This window comes from Camelus dromedarius, chromosome 5, assembly GCF_036321535.1.
Source record: "Camelus dromedarius isolate mCamDro1 chromosome 5, mCamDro1.pat, whole genome shotgun sequence".
Classification (NCBI taxonomy): Eukaryota; Metazoa; Chordata; class Mammalia; order Artiodactyla; family Camelidae; genus Camelus; species Camelus dromedarius.
This window is the reverse complement of record NC_087440.1, coordinates 63,914,288-63,940,005: the sequence shown is the minus strand read 5'-3', so window position 1 is coordinate 63,940,005 and position 25,718 is coordinate 63,914,288. Positions and strand designations below refer to the sequence as shown.

The 25,718-nt window shown below is 35.1% G+C and overlaps 1 protein-coding gene across 9 annotated transcripts in view; it reads right to left on the bottom strand.

Annotated features, from left to right (window-relative positions):
• GPHN (gephyrin) overlaps positions 1-25,718 on the bottom strand; it is a 430,038-nt gene that overhangs the window by 102,294 nt on the left and 302,026 nt on the right. The gene's annotated exons all lie outside the window — the stretch shown is intronic.

Sequence of the window (25,718 nt, the reverse complement as noted above, 5' to 3'; positions counted from 1 at the left end):
TAAATATGAGAAACACAGTATTTGTCACTTACCTTCTACACACAAGAATAAAAGTAATGAAATAGATAATAGCTGTTCGGTTTAAGTAAATTGAACTATTAAATAACATTAACATACCCAGTTCTGTTGTATCCCTCACCACATGCAGGATGACTGTGTGTCCATATAAGATTCCATTCAACAAAAGACTGTAGCTAAAATAAGTCTGAAAACCATTGATCTAGGTGATTCAGTACTCTCATTTTCAGATCAAAAGAGCATAAACAGTGCTTGAGGGATGGTCCTAGGGACACACACAGAGGCACTAGCAGCTGGAGGCACAGGCTGAGGATGCACGACACGTGTATAGCTCGGGGGCTCTTACGCAGGCCTCCCTTGGGCTGGCAGGGGGAGGGCCATTTTTAGAATGCATATATTTCCAAAATAAATCTGGTAGGCAAATAGTGATGTTTCCTCTTTTAAAAGAAACACAATTTCCACTCTTTTCTGATGTTGACACCAGTGATTTACAAGAAGATTTAAAATGAAAGCTTCAGAAAATTTAAGAATAGTTATCTCTGACTTCTCTTATTTTGCAAGTTACAACTCCAAAACACTTCTAACTGCCCTGGGCCATTGAGGAACTCAATCAGACAGAAAAAAGGGTCAAGAAATGTTCCCCACCACACCCCAGCCCTCTTTTTGATTCTGAGCTCAGCACGGAAATCTGATAGAATAGAAAAAAATCGAGAAAAAAGGGTGACTTTTGTCTCTTAAAGGCCAGATGGGCTACAGCCTAGCAGCCAGTTTTCACTGAGTGGTCCATAAAGCCCATTTAGGTAGAGGCAGGAAAGGAAGGCAAGAATCATTTTGAAAAAGTAGGAAGGTTGTAATGAAAGGAAGTCTGAGTTTTCGATAGAGAAAATACCCAAAATTTAGACAGAGTCTTTACTATAAAACAAAAACTATTTCATGGCCACAAATATATTCTGATGGCTACCTTACAAATGAATACCAACAGTATAAAGAGAATCTGAGAGGGCACTAGCTCCATTTAACTTGTATACACTGCAAAACAAAATACAACTAACATGTGAAAGTACATGTCCTACTGAGAAGATTATAGTGTTCAAAGATATATTTATTTAAACTTACAATAGTAAAATTAGCTGCTGATATATGGTGATGATAGTTTATGGGAAGACTAGCTACTTTTACAAAAATAAACTACAAAGTACTTTAGGATATGGGATCCTTATAGGGGAGTAGGGGTGGAGATGAGGAAGTGAAGTCGACATCCTCCCCACTAGTAGATACTCGTCTTGAGCAAAGAGTAACAGGCTGAATTATTATAACATCTAAACTGATGACCTTCATATGCGATGGGTTTAATTTTCGGAGGTAGATTTGCAGGATTAAAACAATTCTAAATTAGTCACAAATCGATGATCTAGAGGTTTCTCTAATAAGCCTAGATTTCCATTAGTAAAACTTGTCTCTTTTATGTATTCTAGCGTGTAAGTCCAGACATGGGGTCGATTATATGTGAGTTCAGAATCTTCGCAGGTAAAGTACTCAAAACATTACTGAGATTTCCTATCTTCCACTCAGCAGTTACAATCACTAAAAAACAATATTTAAGATATTCACTCAGGACTGCCATCATCAAAGACATGTTTAAATACTAATGGCAATGTCTATGATATACCAGGCCTTTAAAGGGACAAAGAAAGTACAAATGGTTTCCTTTCTACTGAGTAAACTAAGGATCTCGGTTCTGTAGCAGTAACATTTTTCTTATGGCAATGGCTATCTTAGAATGAATCTGTTTGTACCAATGGAATTATTTTTCCCTGCTTTTTAATCTGCCAATTCTTAATATACAATGTTTCATCTTGGCTTGAAAATCCATTTTTTAAATTAGTAGCAAATGAAGAAAAGATACTTTCAGGTGATAGAACAGAATATAACAGAAACAAGATGCTCATGCAGGTTCTTCTTGATTAAATTCAAAACCTCAAGAGGAAATTTCATTCTTCAAAACAATCAGGGAAACAGTTCCCCAAACTACCTAAAGTGTAAATCATTATTCATTCTTCAGACATACAGAAAATCTCAAGAAGTCTTGCTCTGCCCTATTAATATTACTGCCTCTATTTCCCACTGTACTTTCTCTTGAATTCCTTGTATTTCTTTTTCCTGGATCTTTCTGAACAGCAAACCACCTAAGATAATGAGTAACTCTCCTAGGAAACTTAAAAAGCAAAGATAATAGTAATTTATTCAGGTTAAATGGCTAGGGCCTTTGGTAATTCAATGAATGTGTGGTTCAGATATACAAAGCATTTAGTCTTTCATATAAATCTCAAATTAAGAGAAATCAGGTCCAAAGTTCTAGGGAAACACCGGCAATGGTAGCGTTTGTAGACTCAGGTCTATAGAGCACTTTGTATATTTGAAGATAATTTCTTATATTGTTTTCAATTTAATAGTCTTTTTCTACTTGTTTAATCAATGTTTTTCTACCTGTTTAATCAATGTTTTTCTACTTGTTTATTCAAGATAATGAGCCTCATGGTATTTCTGACAAAACCTAGAAACCATGGCTGAAAGGATTGTGTTATTTTCTAGGGCTATATAAGAAACAGTAAAAGAAAGTACCCTTGGAATTCTTGTGCATCAAGATTGTAAAACAAGGCACTGTTGTCACAAAATTTTATCTATCTATAATTTTTATCAGTGGTTCACTACTACTGGCAGGATAAAATTCAAATTCTTTAGAATTGTATACAGAACTCTTCCTTGCTTCCTTTTCAGCCTCATAATTCATTACTCCATCATTAGGCAATTGATTATATTGTAGATACTGGAAAACACTGCAGTATTTATTTCTTATTTTTCTAGCTTAGCATATAATGTTTTCTCTGCCTAAAATAAATTTTCTCTCATCTTTTTGTTTTCCTGTGAAATTATTATTCTTCCTTTACAACCTTCTTTGGGAAGTACTCAAATAATGATGGGAACATGTCAAAGGATCTTGGAGTCAACATGAAGAGGTTCCTTTGGCCAAACCTGGGATAACTTAAGCATCAAAATAAATTAGGATAGCAACAGAGTATATAATCCATTTAATAAAATAAAAACAAAAATTCATGACTATATACTAATATAAAGTAATGATTAAAGATAATTCTTCATCATAGCAGAATGTCAACTGATAAAGAAAGAAATGTTGGAATCAGAAAGTTACCACTTGGTAACTACCATAGAAATAATTGGTTTTGGCAAAGATCGTCAATGGATAACTAAACTAAAAGATAAAAACCTCAAGAAAAACAACATATTTATCTGGTTTCAACATATATCCCCATAAGATTCTTATTAACCACAAAGCAAAATAGTAATTTTACAGCAGAGAAACCTGCAGACACGAACTTAGTCAAATTACCAAAGTTAGTATCACCAGTAATGGGGCAAAATGACATCATGAGCTTCCCAATATGATGTACTTAGAAGGACACACAATCACACATGACGTATTACTGTCAAAATGCATAATCTGAACCAAACCATCAGGAAACATCAGAAAAGTCTAAAGTTAGTATCACCAGTAATGGGGCAAAATGACATCATGAGCTTCCCAATATGATGTACTTAGAAGGACACACAATCACACATGACGTATTACTGTCAAAATGCATAATCTGAACCAAACCATCAGGAAACATCAGAAAAGTCTAAATTTGAGGGACATTCAACAAAATTACTCTCCTATACTCTTTAAAAATGTCAAGGTCATGAAAGACAAAGAAAAATTGAGGAATTGTTTCAGATAAAAGGGCCTAAAGACACATAATAGCTAAAAGTAATGCATGAAGCTGGATTGGATCCCAGATCAGAAGAAGAGAATATTCTTTTCCCTTTGGCTATAAAGAACATTATTAGAAAAACTGGCAAAATGTAATTTGAATAAGATTACATAATAGTATTATGGCAAGGTTCATTTCCTGATTTTGATAATTGTACTGTGGTTATGTAAGAATCTTTTCTTCCTTTTTCTTTAGGAAATATACATTTGAAGTATTTAGGGATAAAGAGGCATCATATCTGCAATTTACTCACAAGTAAAGCAGTTCAGGAAAATGTGTATATTAACACATAGCAAGAAATGGTAAAGTACATGTGGCAAAAGGCTTAACATTTGGGGGAATTTGTGCGAAAGATATATAGGAATTGTTTGTACTATTCTTGAAGATTTTCTGAACTATGAAATTTTTTCAAAATAAAAAAAAATTAAAGAAGCTTCTTTCATAGTCCCTCTTTTATGAAGTAATGCATGACCATTTCATTTTTTTCCTGCACTGAGGCATTATAAAATACTCTTAGGATTCTCATTGAATATTGTATTTATTACATATGTTACAGTAATTAAACTTATTTATATATATGTCTATTTTCTTAACTGGATTATCAGCTCTTTCAGAAAAGAAAAAATGTTTTAAGTCATGGCCCAATGATACTGTGCACACAGTGGTCACACAGGAAAGTTTTGGTGAATGAGTTTCTAAATGCTTGACTTTTAATCAGTCTGGAATATATGGAGTAAAAAAGAGGATGGGCTGTAGAGATATATACTACATACAATTTCAAACCTTATTCTGGTTAATAATTTCAATATTCTTTTTACTAGAATTATCCATTTTTAAAAAAAATTGTAAACATTTGTTAACAATAGAGTGAAAATTTAGATTTTTTTTCCTTTCTTTTCTTTATCTTTTTGTTAAAAAGCAGTGAAAGAGTCTTTCCAGTAGTGAGAAGAAAAAGGAGAATTAAAAAGTGAAAATTATCACATTTAGCTAAGGTTAAGTAATCAGGGAAATGGAATACCAGCTTTGTTCAATGCATATAACTGCCTTGTTTGAAGATGAAATGATAGCACTGTAAGCAACACTCTAAGTTAATCCTTATAGGTTATTTCTGAGATCAGGCAAAAGGAGGAAAAGTAATTCACTTCCCATGGTCAGGTGTGAACTGTTTTAGTAGCTGTCTTCCTTTGGCTTTTACTTTCAATTTGTCACATACAGGTAAGCTAAATATACAATATTAAAAGTAAACAGGTAAAATAGCCAAAGGAACAGGGTAAAAAGAGATGACAAAATGGTATTAGAAGATATAATGACCATACAGAATTAGCTAAATACACTAAAAAAGGAGAAAACTATTTTAAAAGGCTTTAAATGTAGGATCAAGTGCCAAAATTCCCAAAAAAAGGAAGCACAGTCTTTTGAGCTGAGGTAGCTTCAGATGACCAGGAGTTTTTCATGACTGTCTTTATAGGGATGGATTTCATGACGAGGTATTCTTAAGGACTGAGGGCCCTTGAGGAAGATCTCAAATTAGGATCCTTGGTGCTTGCCCTTACTAGCAACACTAGTGTTTTATATCCATTAAGAATTGTGGGTACTGGTTACAGTCACTATGGCAAAAGACTAGTTTTCAGACACAGTCTTCCCCTTTCCTGTGCCCGTTTCATCGGCTCTCTCTCTTTGCTTACACTATTGGTAATTACCCTTTGCTTTGCTGTTATTCTGGTTCAGGGATATAAACTTCAGCATTTGGTTTATATTCTTTTGGTTCATTCCTGTCCTGCTATCTGACTTCTGGTTTGGTGTCCTTTTTGGGTCTCTGAACTCCAGGTTCCTTTGTTAGGCTGCTAGGACCATCTTCCCCCTCTTAAACCTTGAATAGTCAAAAAAGCTGACTGGGAATTCTCTTATTCCTCAAAGAAAGGCTGTCAAGATATAGTTTCAGAGGCATTAATATAAATAAAAATATATACACAGTCAGCTTCTATTTGTAATGCTTTCATTGTGTCACTGGTATTAAAATGCAAAACTAGAATTTTGTTTTCTTCAGTAGGTCCTTCTTCTAAACATTCTCTAGACAACAGTAGATAAAAAGTAGTATTTCTTTAGAAATCATAAGCTATTATATCTCTAAAAGTGACTCAGACAAGTAACTTTTAAAATCCTTTTTAAGTATTAACTAACTAGTTTTCATGATGATCTGGGAAAAGGGACCAAGAGAAGTTCAAAGTTATCTTTGCAGTTAGAGAAATTTTATCAGCTTATAAAAGTCTCATCTCTCTTAATCTTTTCTACAAATATTGTTTCTCATATTATTAGGTATAAGTACAAAAGCTTCAACTTCCAGAATGCTCACCTTATATATTAATTTCAATGATAGGCTAATAAAAAGTAAATTTTGGTTAAACCTTTTGTGGGAGGTAAACATTGTTAAACATGGTGTTTAGGCAAGTAGTAGATGCTAATTTATATAGTTGAGAAAGGAAATCTTAGAACAGGTGATCATAGAGAATGAAGCAAATGTGAAGACTGAGTCAGTGTCACTGGTGAAAACAGAAATTAATTTTTAAGGTATTTTGCACATAGGTAGATAGAAACTATGTAGTGTATTCTATATTTATTGGGAACTTGATATGATCCAGGTCTTTCTATAGGCCTAAAAAGTAGGGGTAAAATTCACCACTTACTATTCTGATATGAGTGCTATACTTTAAAAAAGTATAAATCATAGTACAATTATAACTGTAGCAATAAAGTACAATTCAAGGTATATACTGGAAGAAAATAATTACATGTGTTCATAGTAGTTATCTTTAAGTAGCAGGATGAGTGATTCTTCCTCTTACTATTCAGATTCTTGACTGATTCCACAACACTTGAAAATATTTTTAATAAACAGTTTTTAATTTGAAATAATTCTTTTCTTAGTCAACCCTAGTCATTATCTTTCAAAGTCATGGTCTAAATTCTACGATTCTATGGAAATTTCTCAATAGTATCTGATTTAATTGTGCCTTTAGCCACCAAAAGCTTCCTTTTGTCCTAGGGATAAAGTTCAAACTGCCTAGGGCAATGAGCTAGCCCTTTTATGATCCATCTTTTCTCTTCATCGCTCTGCTCTTACACATACCCATATTCTAGCTATAATTTCTAGCATATAGCATGATTTTTTCACACATCTGTCTCAACTCCTTCTTGTCCAATTAGCAAACACCTGCTTCTCTTTTAAGACTATGAAGATAAGGCATGGGTTCTATCAATATATGGTACTGTAATTCATATGTTGCCCATGTTAGAAAATGGAGGTCATTTTTGACTTCCTTACCTTCCATATCCAGTTTCTAATCTTGTCAACTGTGATTTCTGAATATTTCAGAAATCCTTTGTTTTTCTATACTGTTGCTTCAGCTTTAATTCAAGCTCTCATCAGATTGCTGGTTCTGATCTTTCCCTGACTCAATTCATTCTCCAAACAGTAGTAGACATTCTCCCAAAAGCTCAAACTTGATCTTATTTCAATATTTAAATTCCTTTATTGGCCTTTACAATGGTCCAAACCCATTAGCATGGCAATTAGGTTTGTCTACAAAAACTATATGGGTATGTGTAAGAGCAGACCTTAACTGAAGATCATAATCTGGTAACTTCTTCAGCCTCTTCCTTCCCTCATTCCCTTCTTCCTCCTCAAGCCATACCTCCTCCTCAATCTGCATGTCAAAATGCCTGGAGCATGGTAAGCTCTCCATAAATGCTAGATACCTGCATTAACATTATTTTTTATAGAGCCATCATCTGAGATAAATAGATTTAAATTCAGGTAGGAAGAACAGTTTGAGTGAAGCAGGTCCACTTGTTCCTCTTCATTACTCTCTCCTCTTCTCTACCCTGCTCTGTGCCCTCAAGGAGCTAATGTTTATGGATAGAACCAATGGTCTCCCTGTCCTTGTGGCTTCTGCTTGAGTTCAGCCTAGGGGAAGCATTGGCAGGAGAATGGAGAGCAGAAGAATACAGACAAGGGATTTATTCCTTTGGCCTCCCGTTAGTGGGAGTTCAGGCTAGAACAGTAACTAAAACCAGATTGTGAAGGTGGCTGAATGCTAGGCTTTGGAGTTTGAACTTTATCATGTAAGCTAATGGGAAACCATTTGCATAATTTTATCACGTAAGCCAATATTTTAAAGTTTTAAAGCATGGGTGTGAGACTCATAAAGATTTCTTGTAGAAAACAAATTATACTGCAGAGAGGTTAAAAGATTAGCTTAAAGTCACATGTTTAAATAGACAGTAGGTCAAGATGAAAAGATCTAATCTCTAGATTTTTAGTCTGGTGTGCTTCCTTCTATATTACACTAGGGGAACTTTCTTTGCTTCAACCTAATTTGCTAAACATGAATTGAATACTCTCTTTCTATAAGGCACTTTATTAAACACTAGAGAGTGGTGTTAATATAAATCAGACGGGATTCCTATTTCCCATAGTCTCACGGAACACACATAAGTCAGCCTGTGTTTTTAAGGAAAAAAAAAATTTAAAAATCCTGTAAATGCTTATGTTTTAATGTAAAAAACAAAATACAATGTATGATAACACAGAAAAGGGAATAACTAATTCTGATGGGACAAACTGTAAAACTTCACAAGGGAGGTGACAACTGAATTGAGCTTTAAACAGTAAGAAAAAGGGAGAAACATTTGAAGCAGAATGAACAAAATAATAGAGATTTGAAAGTACTTTCAGAGAAAGAGAAGTTGCCTAATGAGGTTAGAGGTTGGAGGTTGAGAGGATGAAATCTAGAGAATAAAGCTGGTCAATTCAGTTAAGGACAAACTTTCAAGTGGCTTAGTACTACAGAAAATGTGAAACTATTCAAGACTTTTTATGGAAAAGTGATACATAAAAATGTTATAGTTGACTGATGGCAGATTGGAAGGAAGAGACACTGCAGATAGGCAGAGCAGTTAGTATGCTACTTCCATCCTAAAGGGGATAAGGACTGAACTAATACAACAGAAATTGGAAAAAGGATATTTAGAGGAGACATACCAAAGAGTTCCATGAGTGACCGTGCTTTGGGAAGGAGAAGGTAAATATTATGGTGAGATTTCAAGTTTGGTTATTAGGATAGGTGGGGGTGTCATTAACTAAGAGAGCAATCTAGAAACAATTTGGATGGAAGGGTATTAAATTTGGTTTCTGATGAGGGAAATGTGAGATGCCAGAAGGACATCAAGAGTGATTCCAGTATGCAACTGCAAGGAGTGTGTGGAGTTGGGAGAGAAGGTATATTCAAGCACCATTAGTACACAGCTGCTAAATCCAATAATATGCATTTCTCTTTTCTTACCCTCCTAACAATTTGTAAGTGTACAGGACAGTCCTGTTAACTACATGAACCTTGTTGTACAACAGGTCTCTAGAACTTTTCATCTTCTGTATCTGTATAACTACAATACCATGTTTCTTCCTTCCTCCGGCCCCTGGCAGCCACCATTGTACTTTGTTTCTAAGAGGTGATTACTTTAGATACCTCAGGTAAGTCTAATCATGCAGTATTTACCTTATTGTGACTGGCTTATTTCACTTAGCATAGTATCTCAAGGTTCATTCATGCTGTAGCATATGACAGATTTTCTTCTCTTTAAAGGCTGAATAATATTCATTGTATGTTAAGTATTTATCTGTTGATGAACATTTAGGCTGCTTCCACATTTTGTCTATTTTGAATAATGCTGCAGTGAACATGGGTGTGCAAATACCTATCTGAGATCTTGTTTTCAATTCTGGATTATTTATTCAGAAGTAGGATTGCTGGATCATATGGTAGTTTCATTGTTAACCTTTTGAGGAACCTCTTTACAGGTTTCCATGGTAGCTGAACCATTTTACAATCCCACCAGCAGTACACAAATGTTCCGGTTTCTCCACATCCTCACTGACACTTGTTATTTCTGTTGCTTTGATAGTGATGATAGGTCATCTGAATGGGTGTGGTTTTGATTTGCATGTTCCTTGTGATTAGTGATGTTGAGCATCTTTTCACATGCCTGTGTATCTTCTTTGGAAAAATGTCTCTTCAAGTCATTTGCCCATTTTAAAAATCATTTTTAAAAATTGTTGTCATTACTGAGTTGTAGGAATTCTTTCTATATTGTGGATATTAACTCTTTATCTGATATATGGTGTACAGATATTTTGTCTCATTCTATAGGTTACCTTTTCATTCTATTTAATGTGCCCTTTGCTGTGCAGAAGTTTTAAAGTTTGATGTAGTCCCATTTGTCTATTTTTGCTTTTGCTGTCAGTGCTCTTGAGTCACATCCAGGAACTCATTGCCCATTCCAGTCTTCAGCTTTCCCCTTATGTTTTCTTCTAGGAGTTTTATAGATTCAGGTCTTATGTTTAGGTCTTTGATACATTAAAGTTAATTTTTGTATATGGTATAAGATAATGGTCAATCTTCGTTCTTTTACAAGATTCCCAACACCATTTGTTGAAGAGATTGTCCTTTTCCCATTGTGTACTTTTGGCGTTCTTGTCAAAAATCATTTGACTGTACATTCAAGGGTTTATTTCTGGGCTTTCTATTCTGTTTCTTTAGTCTGTATGACTGTCTTTATGCCTGAATCACATTGTTTTGATTATTGTAGCTTTGTAATATATTTTGGAATCAGGAAATGTGAGGCTTCTAGCTGCGTTCTTCTTTCTCAAGACTATTTGGCTAGTTAGGGTTCTTTGATTTTCCACGGAATTTTAAGATGTTTTTTCTATTTCTGCAAAAAATGTCAATAGGGTTTTGACAGGGATTGTATTGAATCTGTAGATTGCTTTTGGGTAGCATGGATATTTTAACAACCTTTTAAGCCTTTCAATCTATGAATAAGGGGTATCTTTCCATTTATTTGTGTCTTTTAAAATTTCTTTCAGCAATATTTTGTAGTTTTCAGTGTGTAAGCCTTCTGTCTTCTTGTTTAGTTTATTCCTAAGTATTTAAGTATTTTATTTTTGATGCTATTGTAAATGGAATTGCTTTCTCACTTCCTTTTGTTCATTGTTAGAATATAGAAACACAACTGATTTTTGATTCTTGTTTGTATCCTGCAACTTTGCTGAATTACTTTATTAGTTTTAACAGTTTGTGTGTGTGTGTGTGTAATTTTTAGGGTTTTCCACAAATAAAGTCATGTTATCTGTGAACAGAGATAATTTACTTCTTTCTTTCTAGTTTGGATGCCTTTTATTTGTATTTCCTGCCTAACTGCCCTGCCTAGGACTTCCAGTGCTATATTGAATAGGAATGGTGAGAGTGGGCATCCCTGCCTGATTTCTGATCATAGAGGAAAAGCTTTCATTTTTTTACTGTTGGGTATGAAGTTAGCTGTGGGCTTTTCATATATGATCAGCTAATTTCCTTCTATTCCTATTTGGTGAGTGTTATTATCATGAAAGAGTGTCAAATTTTGTCAAATACTTTTTCTGCATCTATTGAGATAATCAAGTGGTTTTTGTTCTTTCTTTTATAAATGTGATATATTGGGTTAATTGATTTCTTTATGTTGAACCATCCTTGCATCTCGTGGATAAATCTTACTTGTTCATGGTGTATAATCTTTTAAATGCTTTGCTGAATTTGGTTTTCTAGAATTCTGTTGAGAATCTTTGCATCTATCTTCATCAGGGATACTAGTCTGTAGTTTTCTTGTAGTATTTTTGTCTGGCTCAAGGTAATGATGGCTTAATAAAATGAGTTAGGAAGTGATTCCTTTTCTTCAATATTTTGGAAGAGCCTGAGAAAAATTTGTGCTAATTCTTTAACTATTTGGTAGAATTCTAGCAAAGCCATCTGGTGTTGGGCTCCTTTTGGGAGGCATTTAGTTACTGATTCAATATCCTTACTAGTTCTATATTTGTTTAGATCTTCTATTTCCTCATTATTCAGTCTTGGTAGGTTGTATGTTTCTAGGAATTTATGCATTTTTTTTTGGCATAGAATTGTTCATAGTAGTCTCTATCCTTTCCACTTCTATGTCATCAGTTGTAATATCTTCTTTTTCATTTCTAATTTTAGTTATTCAAGTTTTCTCTCGTTCATTCTCAGTTTAGCTATAAGTTTGTCAAATTAGTTCATGTTTAAAAAAATTAGCTCAGATTTGTTGATTTTTTTCTATTGTTCTTCTACTCAATTTATTTCGACTCTAAGTTTTATTATTTTCTTCCTTCTGTTAACTTTGGGTTTAGTTTGTTCCTCTTTTTCTAGTTAAGATGGATACTTAGGTTACTGATTTGAGACTTTTCTTCTTTCATGTAGGCATTTGCTGCTATAAACTTCTCTGTTATTACTGCTTTTGCTGCATCTCAGAAGTTTTGGCGTTTTGTTTTCATTTTCATTAGTCTCAAGATATTTTTCTAATTTCCTTGTGATTTATTCTTTGATTCACTGGTTGTTCAAGAGTTTGTTGTTTAATTGAACAAATTTGTAAATTTTCTAACCTTTCTATTGCTATTGATTTCTAGTTTCCATTGTAGTTGGAAAAGATACTTCGTAAATTTAAAACTTTAATGTGTTTATCCTTCAATTTTGAAGTATAGTTTTGCTGGACATAGCACTCTTGGTGGGCTGTTTTTTTCTTTCAGGACTTTTGAGTATATCATCCACTCCTTTCTGCCTATAAAGTTTCTGCTGAGAAAGCCACTGATAATCTTATGGGAGCTCCCTCATACACAATGAGATGCTTTTCAATTGTGGCTTTCAAGATTTTCTCTTTATCTTTGACTTTTGACAGTTTGAATATCATGTATCTTGGTGTAGGCTTCTTTGGATTCACCCGAGCTGAAATATTTTGTTTCCTGAATTTCAATGCCATTTCTTTCTTCAGCTTTGGGAAGTTTTCAGCCATTATTTTTTCAAATAAGCTCTTTGTCCTTTTCTCTCTCTCCTCTCCTCCTGGAACTTCCATGATGCATATATTAATTAGTCTGCTTGAAGTTGTCCTATAAGTCCCTTAGTCTTTCTTCACTTGTCTTCATTTTTTTCCTTTTTGCTCCTCTGACTTGGTAATTTCAGATGATCTTTCTTCAAGTTCCTTCTTCTGTTTGATTAAGTCTGCTGTTGAATGCTTCTAGTGAATTTTCCAACTTAGTTATTGCATTCTTCAGCTCCAGAATTTGTTTGGTTCTTTATTTAGTTTCTAACCTTTTGTTCATATTTTCATTTTGTTCATGCATTTCTTTCCTGATTTTGTATAGTTTTATATGTGTTCTTTAGTAGATCATTTAGCTTCAAGAAAATTATTTATGAATTCTTTGTCAGGAAACTGTGTCTTTGAGGTTGGTTTCTGGAGATTTATTTTGTTCATTTGAAAGGGCCATGTTTTCCCGTTTCTTCATGTGCCTTCTGTTTTTTTTTTTTTTTTTTTTTTTTGCAGAGTTTTATGCATTTGGAAAAATAGCCACATCTCCCAGTTTTTATAGAATGCCTTTGTACAAGGGAATACTTTCACCAAAGATGGATTTACTGAAGCTTTGTGAGCCTGACTAAAGATTTTGGAGGCCCCTGAAACCTTTTTTGGGTGATGTGACTTCTCTCGGCTGTGTATGTAATTTCCTAATCAGAGATTTGTCAGTTTCTTTTTTATAAGCCCATAATCTCTTATTCCCTCTGGTGTCTGCCTGCAGAAGTACAGGCTCTCTGGAGCTGCAGTGGCAAGCCAACCTACTCTTTTATTCTCAGGTATCCAAAGTATGTTGGCTGAAGTGCCCTGAGTCAGGCGAGATAGAGACCAGTCCTTCAGGCAGCTCCCCACCCCACAAGCCAGATTGCTGGACACATCCTCCACTCTTCTCCCTTGTTCCCAGTGGAGAAACTGTGTTGGGTGCCTTCTCCCCATCGCAGTGAGCCATGCTGGCCTCTGCACTATTTCAGGCTCTCTGGTGCTTTTAGTGTCTCCCAGGCACCCAAACAATGCTGCTTCCTCAGCACCCCATCCAGAAAGGCAGTAACCACTTCCTTAGGCAGCCTTATAAAAAACTGGAACGTTGGATGCACATTGTACTCTTCTCTCTCCTTCTCCCATCAGTGAGAGGCAGGCTACAAGCCAGGTGTTCTATGTTGATCATGATGAGCTGTGTTGGCTTGGCAGGGGAGAGATCACAGGTAAACTGAAAAGGCTCTTCTTACCCATTTTAATGCAGCTGTTCTTGGCTTGTTCTTTGCTTTGCCCTCACCTGGGGTAATGCAACATCTTAACTGGTTTCTGGAGATCTCATAAAGGTATTTTGGTCCATGTATTGTTAAGTTGGTGTCTGTAGGGGAAAGAAGGGTAGGACTTCCTATTTTGTAATCTATTAATTTAATGTTTTTAGCTATGACAGATACAATATTGACAACGAAGAGGCTAAAAAAGAAAGTAATAAATGAGTCATAATTTTTCATATAAAATAAAAATGTGATAATCTAGGAAAACAAGACAAGTGAGACCAAATTTAAATTGAAGGTAAATACTCCTTATGGAATTACTAGGTTTCACAAATAAAAAATATTTCTTGATTATTAGGGGAAATATATTTGAGAACTTGGTAAATAAACTATATGAGGATACATGAAAGAAAAAGTTGATTTATTTAGGAGATTAGATGAAAAAGCTGAGAACGGCAGTACTTATAAATAGCACCTCAATAAATATTTATGGAAATGAATTGCTAGTTATCCTTAGTTATGTAAAGAAAAACTGAATAGCCAATTAAGGGTGTAAGGGATTAGTCTGCAGCAGGAGAGAATTAGGAAAATTTTTCTAAAAATAAGAACTATAAGAAATTAGCATACTTCTTCAAGGACTGTTTCATAATTCTCTCTTTTGAGGAGTATAAAGAAAAAAGAAAACTTCATGTTTTTTAAGGCAAGGTACAAGAAAATTAACTAGAAGACATATCTATCTAGGACAAATTGAATGGTATAGGACTAGAACCACAAAGTATGGTAATATACACCAGGTAAGAGGTAGTAATAGGCCCTAAATCTTGATGGCAGTAGTCGGAATTAATGAAGTGATAAGGGCCAGAATAAAAACACATAATAATTTAAAGAGAAGAAGTAGTTAAGAAAAATAGTGCTGGTAACAAAAAGATCAGTGTTTTTGCTAATGTTTATTATTTTCCTTCTCTGCTGCCATTCTGATCTCTTAGTCTAGACGTTCTGCTGTCCCTTGCCTGCTCTGCTTGTCTAAGGTTTTCCTCTAATTTATTTACTTACTTACCCATTCAACCCATTAATTGAGAGACAGTAATGGTGCTAGATCTTGAGAACAGTACCAGTAAACAAGATAGATGAAGTATTGCAAAGAGCTTAGGGTGGAATGGAAGAAACAGTGGAGAAGACAAAAAAGTACCACAGGCTTGCAAACAGGCTTGCAGTAAGGTAACAGAACTACAGGGCACTAGAGAAAAACACAGAAGGGGCACTTTGCTCAGATTTAAGAGGTTAAGAAAGCCTCATGGAGGAAATACAGGATAAGTAGAAGTTTCCAGGGCAACAGAAGGGACAGTAACATTTTGGCAAAGAGGAAACTATTTGCAAATTGAAACTATCACTGAATGTTGGAGCACTGAATTCATGGTGGGAGTGGCAGAGGCAAACTAGACTGTGAATGCAGGGTCTAAGAGAGAATTATGGATAACACTGATATTTAATGACTGGGCCAAAAGTAGGAGCCTTCAGAGAAGCTGGAGAAAAAGGAAACATGGTTTAAAAGGAAGGAACAATGGCAAGGAAGATAATTGTTTCAAGAAGGAGGGAGTGATTAAAACCAATCTTGACCTACCTTCCCTTAGGCTTTCCCTTTTTCTTATACTCTAATAATAGTTCTGTATGGATTGGGGACAGTGAGGAATGGAGAGTAACTGCTTAAAGTGGACAGGGTTTCTTTTTCTTTTGGGGTGATAAAAATGTTCTGGAACTAGACAGAGGTGGTGATTGCATGATATTTTAAATTGACTAAATATCACTGAATTGTTCACTTTAAATAATTAATTTCATATTATGTGAATTTCACCTCATTAAGAAAAAAAAAACATCAAAAAGCAAGACACTGATGATTGGCTTTGTGTGGACTTTGGCAGCCATGCTGATTCATTTGATGTTCTAGAAACCAGAGAAATCTACCAGCTAGAGAAATTACGGACATTCCTATGACATTTAGTTTAGATAGCACCTAAAATATTATGTGAAGACTTCATTAATGGAATTGAATATGACACTTCATCTCTGACTCCAGTGGAATTTGAGTATGAATGAAATGAAATGAACTGTTTCAGTCATTTCAGATTTGGAAAGACTCGCTTCTCTAAAAAATATAGCTTCTTAACTCTATCCAGTTTGGTTAGGTTGTTGTTAATACAAGCCTTACCTGTCCCCTGGGTACTCAGGCTGACTGACACCTGAAGATTGTAGCTAAATGACCTAATACACCAATAAATCAATATGTTCAAAGCACGACTTTAACATGTTGTCTTTCTTCCTGGGGATCCCACCAGGATTTCCTGGAGTTAGCATTGGCCCTTTTGCTCAACTTGAGCTTTGCTCAGGCTTTAATTAATTGTGCTTACATGAAAATCTATTCTGTAGAGTAGAAAGTCCAAAATTAAAACAAAACAAAGCCACACACACACAAATCCTTGCCTTGCTGTGTCCACCAATTCTAAACTGTTATATCATAATCTTTATCCTATTTAATCAAACTGTCATAATAGAAGATTCAGCTTAAACCTAGCTTCAAAATATCATAAATATCTCAATGTTGAATCCACACTGAGATGCTATTCAGACTCTGTTAAAGTAATGTTCTCCCCTGGCTATAGTAGCCTCTTCTTTGTGGGGAGCCAGCATTCAACAATCTTAGAGGTCATAGGGAGACCCAGTCAAGACTGACCCCTTCCCACCAAGGCCCAAGACCCTTGATTTGACAACAGCAAGCTCCTCTGAGGCCCCTGGACCCTCCCACTTTACAGTGAAATAAGTAAGTCTCATATTAGACTGACCCATCAACCTCTGAGAATTTCCATTGTTCTTATTTTGTTAGTGAGAGTCTGGCTATGGGAGAGAGCTTCCCTTCAAACCTGTTAATGCTCTGGAACTAAAAATGTCAGTTTGTAGTTGGACAGCCCACACATTAGGTTGGCAAACCTGATGTATGAAGTGTCCAAGCAACACTTTGGATGGACTACTCACAAGTTCTCAAGTTTATCTTAGTCTAAACCTAACTCTATGCCTCTTCCAGGCCAGACTCCTACTTCTTAGATGTATTTATGTTATATCCCAAATTTGTGTACATATCTTTAATTTCACCAAGGATAATTTAGAATTATAGTGGCCACTTTGGGAAACTTTCATTATGAACAAAATTGTTTGATAGGTGATACAGGACCAAAAAGGAACAAAATTCCAAACATCTAATGGGCTGGATTTTTTGGATTGGTATGAGGAAATATCCAAAAGAAATTCAGATTCCAAAATTGCTTCAAGAAATTCCTTGGCCAAGGTAAAATAAAAACCTGAAAAATTTAAAATAATGCTTAGGTCTTCCAAAATCACATCTTGAACCTAGTGGATTTTATCTTACTATTTCTCTTTCGCCATCCTATACTCTTCCATTTCCCTCTGCCCATCTCTCCCTCTGTTCCACTCCCCTTTCCTTTTGGCTGGCCAGAAATTTCCAAAGCTCAGTTACCTCTTAAAATATAACTTCCTCCAGAACAGAAAAACAAAATCCCCTTATGGTTGATTTTAAGCCCTGTTCTTCCTCTGAGGTGAGAGTCATCAATGACTTTCCAAAGCCTAGACAGGGTAGAATGAAACTTGCCGAGGAATTTGGAATAATTTTAAGAACATACCCAGGGCTTCCAGATTTGTAACAATTAGTTAATATTCAGTGGAAGCTTGAGATGCAGAACATTCCATGAGAAAGGCAGAAGAAGAATCTTAGGGTGACTTAGAAGAACCTAAATTGCATAGGAAACCAGAGGGTACAGAAAAGCTACAGAAGTTAGTCAAAGTCTTTTGGAGGCTATTCCCAAAGTCCTTCCTGAGAAAGTAGATTGGGCTTTGACTCCGTCTTACAAGCCCAGAAAGGATAAGAATATCAGAGACTTCAGGGATAGACTTTTTAACAGCACTCAGGAGTAGATCTTACAGCAGAGGTGACTCTTAACTCTCTCCTAGCTTTTTATAAACAGTCTTAAGCCAAAAACAGGGGATTTAGTATGCAAGCAAAACTAATATGGAAAACAATACCATTGCCAGAACTCAAGCATCTTGCTGAATATTTTAAGAGTCTTAGAACAAAAACAAAATAAAACTCAGAATAAATTGATAGCATTACAATTTCTACTAGGGTCAGTAAATCCCCAAAGGTAGAATATCTTGACAAAAACACTTACAGATAGTATATATAAAAATGACATTGGAAAAAGAACTATTTTGTGTTAGCTAAGAGGTTAAAGGAAAGAAAGAAACTGAGTTAAGGAGGTGGGGGCGGTTCTTTGTTTTCCCCTCAAATTCCCAGGGAGAAATTTCTCTTAATACTAAAGGACAACCTTGCAAAAAAATTTTTTTTAGTGATATAGAGGTATACATTATCAACCTTAAACTCTACCATGGTTATACAATTGCTCTCTTGGGGTAAAAAATTACTCATTAGTGGGTGTCTCTAATAATTCTTTTGATACTTTCATGACATTCTTAACTGTCATCCTTGGACATTTAACAAAAGAATATTCTTTCTTCCTCTATGATATCATACCTGCTAACTTGATAGGCAGGCTGTACTGTATAAATGGAATTGTTAGATTAAATATTTTCCTGATGGTTTCTTTCCTGAAATCCCTGATGATTCCCCTATTTGCAGTGAGATTACAGCTAATTTGGAAATTGCTTTACCAGTGCCTTTGTGTTTAAATCAACCCTAAATTGAAGATTTCAAGGAGATGCTAGACCTTTTTCATTCTGTGGGCAAAAATTCAATGACTATAGGGAGGATTACTATGGTTGCACTCAATAATATTCAAATCAAGTCGTCTAAACTTATTCCCCAAAGTGTGAAATACTCTTTTGAGCCAGAAGTTAAAGAAGCACTAAAATAAATAAGTAAAACTAACAGAGGAAAGATTCAACATATGTTGTACTAGTTCTTGTAACACTTGTATACTCCCAATCCAAAAGCTGAATGGGTGGGAATATGGATTTGTTTAACACCTAAGGCCCATAACAGAATAGTCATTTCCCACTTTCATGTAGTACCAATCTCTAAACCTATTTTATCTTCAGTGCCTCCTAAGGCTGCATATTTGACAGCGCAGATTTACGTTCTGCTTTTTTAAATGACCCTTTAGGTCAAAACAGTCAATATTTGTTTGCATTCTCCTGGGAAAATAAAAAATATACCTTGACTGTTACATTCCAAGGATTTACTGAAAAACTCTTCTACTTTTCACAAGTCCTCAGCCAGGACCTTAAGGACTTTATATTTCCCTGTGATTCTACTCTTGCTCAATATGTGGGTAACTTTTTGTTGTGTTCTAAAGATGGAGTGAGTGCTAAGACTGATTCTACCTACTTACTTTTTTTAACTCACAAAGAGGATAAAGTTTCCAAAGAAAAGTTACAATTTTGCCCAAGTAAAGTTCATTGTCTAGAACATGATTTATCTCACGAAGTAAATCTCTTACTCCCGACAGAATATGGACTTTAATAAAACTTTCCCATGCCAGTAACTAAGAGATAATTAAAAGGATTCCCAAGTCTCACTGACTATTGCAGGAAATGAGTTCCCAAATTTTCTGAAATTGCTTTGCCAATATAAGACTTAACCAAGTCCTTAGAAAGTGAAACTTCTCTGGGCACCAAACATGAACAGGCCTTTTGTGAGTTAAAATGGGCTCTTCACTAACTTCTTATCCAATTATCATAAAACTTCATCCTTAGAATATGATCCTTTGCCAGAGGCAAATCTGCCCAAATTGCAGAACTCTGCAGCACACCAGAGGATTCATTTAGCTATTGGGTTAATACATGCACTGATCGTAGGTACACTTTGGGGTTATTCTATGATTTTGAAATGCTGTGGAAATAAGGAAGGGTTCTTGATCTCAGCAGGAATTCCAATTAAAAATGGTTAGTAATTTATAGAATTTTAAGTGCTCTAATGCTTCTTGAGGAAGTGGCTATTATAAAAATAGGAGCTCAAACAAAAGAATATGGAGGCTAAAGAAAATGTCTTAACTGGTCATCATGCCAGACAGCCCGCCCTCACTAAAATTATAGATGGTATATATAATACCCCAAGGGACCAAGTCTTTGATTTAAAAGCAAACAGAGTTCAAAGTCTCTATTACAGAATGCCAGTGATAAGCTCCAGAGTCAGAAAAGAGGTCCTGGGAGAAATCTGGGTATAAAATGCACTGCTGGCTATTTAGTAGCACTGAAGGACCTCAAATGGAATCTTGTTAAACTTTTACATGAAATTACCCACCAGTGAAAGAAGAAATTTGCAACTGTACCTAATAAACACTGATGGGAAAGCTTTACTCTCTCTCGTCTGTCACCAATATAATCCTGGTAAAACTATAAAGGTGGGACATGGACAAGTCTAAATCTCAGGGCCCCCTTAAAATCCTTCAAATGGATTTCATAAAACTCCTCTCTACAGTGGGTTCTGAATATGTCTTGGTCATTGTTTGCAAATAACTTGGGATGGTTTGAAGCCTTGCCTTGACAGAGGGCTACAACTTTAACAGTAGCAAAATATTTATGATTTTTGTGTTCCCAATCCAGGGAATTCTGACCTCTCTCTCTAATGATGAAGGCACCCACTTTATTGGGCCTATTGCTAAGGAGTCATGGAAAGCCCCACCATTCACTATGAAACTTTACCATCAATTTCACCTCCAATCTTCAGAAATAGTAGAGAAATCAAACATAAATCTGAAACAAATCAGCTAAACTCAAAGACTCTTGAACTTTCATGGCCTAAAGTATTGTATTTAATGCAATGAGATTAAATCTTTCTGTGGTTCATCAACTCTTCCACACACTTCTAGGAATATCCCTTTGATTTTAAATCCCACACTACTTGCAAGCAGATGTGGCTAAATATTGCAAGGAATTATTCATGCTATACGTCAAGCCTTATAAACAGGTACGGGCAGTCTTTGCTCAACACCATTCTAAACAACGCCTGCATGACCTAAAACACAGAGAAGTGGTCTTTTGAAACAGACATCAGAGAAAGACAGCTGTGGAACCCCACTGGATCTTATCAAGTACAATTAACAAGTAGCACAGCAGTACAGTTCTAAAGGTCTGATCTTTGGATTCATGTCTTCCAAAGAGGCATAATCCATTCTTAAATTTGAAGATCTTAAGCAGAGGAGTTTTTAGAAATCCTCTAGAAGCAGACAATCCTCTGTAAGAGACATCTTCCAACCAAGACCTTTGACCACAAGAGTGCAGGGAGCTTCTACCCAAGATCCACAGAACAAGGTGGCTGATTACCACACTTTTGTCTGTATTCTACTGTTCTTTATTTTCACTGTCATTTTCTTCCCTTTCTTCCCCTGGTTTAATGCTTCTTTTAACTATGTTATCTAATTGCCCTATTCTTAATATTGCACTTTGTTTGTATCCTTATCATTCATTGGTATGTGCCTAATAACTCGGCTGTTACTCACTTGTGAACTAGCTAGCTAAAGCACACAACAAAACTGGTTTTGCACTATACATTTTTCTTTGGTAGCTACCCAGATTCTTTTGGTTTCACTTCCTTGTAATGAATTCACTGGTTTCCTGGGTAACTGGATTCAACTATTAGATTTTTCTGACGACAAACTATAACAGGCCAAAGAAATGGAAATCCAAACCCCTCTCTTGGGTCACATCTGGAAGACAAGGTTTTGATTCCACCAAAATAATACTCTTAAGATGTTTTTTTTGTTTTGGTGGGAACTAGCTTTTGTAACCAAACTTTAACAGAAATAGAACTTGTATGGGAACTAGGAAACAACAATGTATTATCTGGAGGCTGCCTCACTTTTATATACCTTACGATTAAGACACTATTTTTCTTTTGTTTCAGATGCACTAAATGGTCTCTACACTTTACATTTTATTGTATGGTGCAGAATTATTTTTGACAATTGGATCCAAAAGTTATAACATATCTGATTAGCATATGGGGGGATTTTGGTCCCAAATAGGTCATTGGGTGTCCTCCAATGACTAGTATTGGATTTGTAATACAAAAGCAAGCTGGCTACTACCTGCAGACTGGATAGGATCTTATTATCTTTATAAACTGATGTCTGTCTTCAGTAGAGTCCCCAACATCATCCAGAATCTATTTTAACCTATCAGTTTCTTTTCTAAGGAAAAAAAAATTGTTAGATAACAATTTTTTAAAAAGTAGGAAATTGGAGCTCAATTTAAAAATCAAAATTCTGATCACTCCAGAGAAATTCTTTCTCCCCCTATCAAGCCTCTTCAAGTTTTACAAGAGGCCCAGACAGTAGGCAGGGTGCTACATGCTATGATTCAGAGACTAGCAGATGAGTTAGATAATGCCACCAAGGGTAAAGAACTCCTCACTTGAAAGTTTCATGAAATTACAATGGCAGTGGCTCACCTACTTTAGATATAATATTGGCCCTTCAAGGAGAAATATGTGTGCTTTAGGGTAAGAATGTTGTTCTTACATGTCTGTAGACTTCTCTGGGATCATTCATATTACTAAAGAGATCAAGGAAGCAACAAAGGAGCAGGACATTAGGAAATTTGGTAAGTAACCCTATGTCTTGTTCTAAAGGCTCCTCAGATTGGCTTAAATTTTCCCCCCACTCTTATTGAGATATAATTGGCATGCAGCACTGTGTAAATTTAAGGTGTACAGCATAGTAATTCGACTTTCATATACTGTAAAATGGTTACCATAATAAGTTGAGTTAACATCCATCATCTTACATAGATACAAAAAAGAAAAAACTTTTTCTTTCTTGTGATGAAATCTTAGGTCTACTCTCTTAACAATTCTCAAATATGCTATACAGTAATGTTAACTATAGTCATCATATTGTATATTATAGTCCCAGTACTTATTTATCTTAGAACTGGAAGTTTGTATCTTTTGACCACCTTAATCGCTCCCAACCCATACCCCCTGCCTCTGGTAATAAATCTGATCTCTTTTTCTGAGTTTGTTTGTTTGTTATGATTCCACATGTAAGTGAGAGCATACAGGATTTAACTTTCTCTGATTTATTTCACTTAACATAAATGCCCTCAAGGTCCATCCAGTTGTTGCAAATGGAAGAAATTCCTTCTTTTTCGTGGCTGAATAATATTCCATTGTGCATATATGTGTATGTGTGTGTGTGTGTGTGTGTGTATACATGACACAACTACTTTGTCTGTTCATCCACTGATGGACACCAGTTCTTTCCACATCTTGGTTATGGTAAATAATACTGCTAGGAACATGGGATTTAGATATCTCTTCAACACAGTGTTTTATTCCTTTGGATATATTACTAGAAGTAGCATTGCTGGATTATACGGATGTTCTATTTTTAATTTTTTGAGAAACCTCCTACTGTTTTCCATGGTGGCTGCACCAATTTATAGTTCCACCAGCAGTACACAAAAGTTCCCTTTTCTTGACATCCTTGCCATCATTTGTCATCTCTTGTCTTTTTGGTGATAGCTATTCTAACAGGCTTGAGGGGATATCTCATTGTGGTTTTTGATTTGCATTTCCCTTATGATCAGTGATGTTAAGTGCCCTTTGCATGGACCTCTTGGCCATTTGTATATCTTCTTTGGAAAAATAACTATTCAGGTCCTTTTTTAACTAGATATTTCAAAAACTTAAAAAAAACTGGAATATTTATTTATTTTTGCTATTGAGTTGTATGAATTCTTATATATTTTGATTATTAATACTTTATCAGGTATATGGTTTGCAAATATTTTTCCCATTCTGTAGGTTGTCTTTTCATTTTGTCAATAGTTTCCTTTGCTATGCAGCATCTTTTTAGTTTGATGTAGTCATACTTTGTTTTTGATTTTGCTGCTTGTCCTTTGGATATAATATCCAAAAAGTCATTGACAAGACCCAGGTAAATTAGTTTTTTTCTTGTATTTTCTCCTGGGAGGTTTATGGCTTCTGGTGTTACATTTAAGTCTTTAAGTCATTTTGAGGTAACTTCTGTGAGTGGTATAAGACAAGTGTCCAGTTTCATTCTTTTACATGTGAATATCCAATTTTCCCAGCACCATTTATTGAAGAGACTGTCTTTTCTCCATTGAATATTCTTGGTTCCCTTGTCAAATATTAATTGATCATATATGCATGGATTTATTTCTGGGCTCTTGTTTCTGTTCCATTGGTCCATGTGTCTGTTTTTATGCCAGAACCATACTGTTTGATTATTATAGCTTTATAATATAGCTTGAAATCAAGAAGTGTGATGCTTCCCATTTTGTTCTCCTTTCTCAGGAGAACCGACTTTTTTGTATGTTAATTTTACATTCTGCAATTTTACTGAATTTATTGATCAGTTTTTTTTTTTTTTGGTGAAGTCTTTAGGATTCTCTCTCTATAAAAATTGTATCATCTGCAAATATAGACTATTTTACTTGTTCCTTTCTAATTCTGATGCTTTTTATTTCTTTTTCTTGCCTGATTGCTCTGCCTAGGACTTCTAGTAATATGTTAAATAGGAATGGTGAGAGTGGCTACCCTTGTCTTGTTCCTGATCTTAGAAGAAAAGCTTTCAACCTTTCACCATTGACTATGCTGTTAGCTGTGGGCTTATCACATATGGCCTGTATTATGTTGAGGTACATTCTATACTTAACTTGTTAGGAGTTTTTTATCTTGAGCAAATGTTGAATTTTTTTGCAAATGCTTTTTGGTGTCTATTGAGATGATCATATAATTTTTTTCCTTCATCTTATTAATGTGATGCATCACACTTCTTTATTTGCATATATTGACCTGTCCTTGATCCCAGGGACAAATCTCACATGATCATAGTGAGTGATCTTTTTAATATACTGTTGAATTCAGCTGAATTCATCTGCTAGTATTATATTGGGAGTTTTTGCATCTATATTCCTTAGGGATATTGACCTGTAGTTTTCTTTTCCTGTGGTGTCTTTTTCTGACTTTGTTACCAGGGTAATGCTGGCCTTATAAAATGAGTTTGGAAGTGTTCTCTCTTCTGTTTTTCGAAGAGGTTGAGAAGGATTGGTATTAATTCTTTAAGTATTTGGTGACATTCATCAATGAAGAGATCTGGTCCTGGCTTTTATTTGCTGGGGGATTTTTGATTACTGATTCAATCTTCTTACTAGTATTTGGTCTGTTCAGATTTTCTATTTCTTCCTGATTCAGTCTTCGCAGATTGTATATTTCTAGGAGTTTTTCTATTTTTTCTTGGTTGTCCAGTTTCTTGGCATATAGTTGCTCTTGGCTTAATTTTCCTTTTTTCTGTGTTTCCTATGTTAATCTTTTTTTTTTTATTAAAAATTTTTTACTTAAGTATAGTTGATTTAAAATGTTGTTAGTTTCTAGTGTATAGCATATTGATTCAGTTACACATTTATATTCTTTTTCATATTTATTATTATAGGTTATTACAAGATATTGAATACAGTTTCCTGTGCTATACTGTAGGACCTTGTTGTTTATCTATTTTATATATAGTAGTTAATATCTGCAAATCCCAGACTCCTAATTTATCCCCCTCCTTTCCACCCTGGTAACTGTAAGTTTGTTTTCTATGTCTGAGTCTGCTTCTGCTTTGTAAATAAGTTCATTTTTTATCATGTT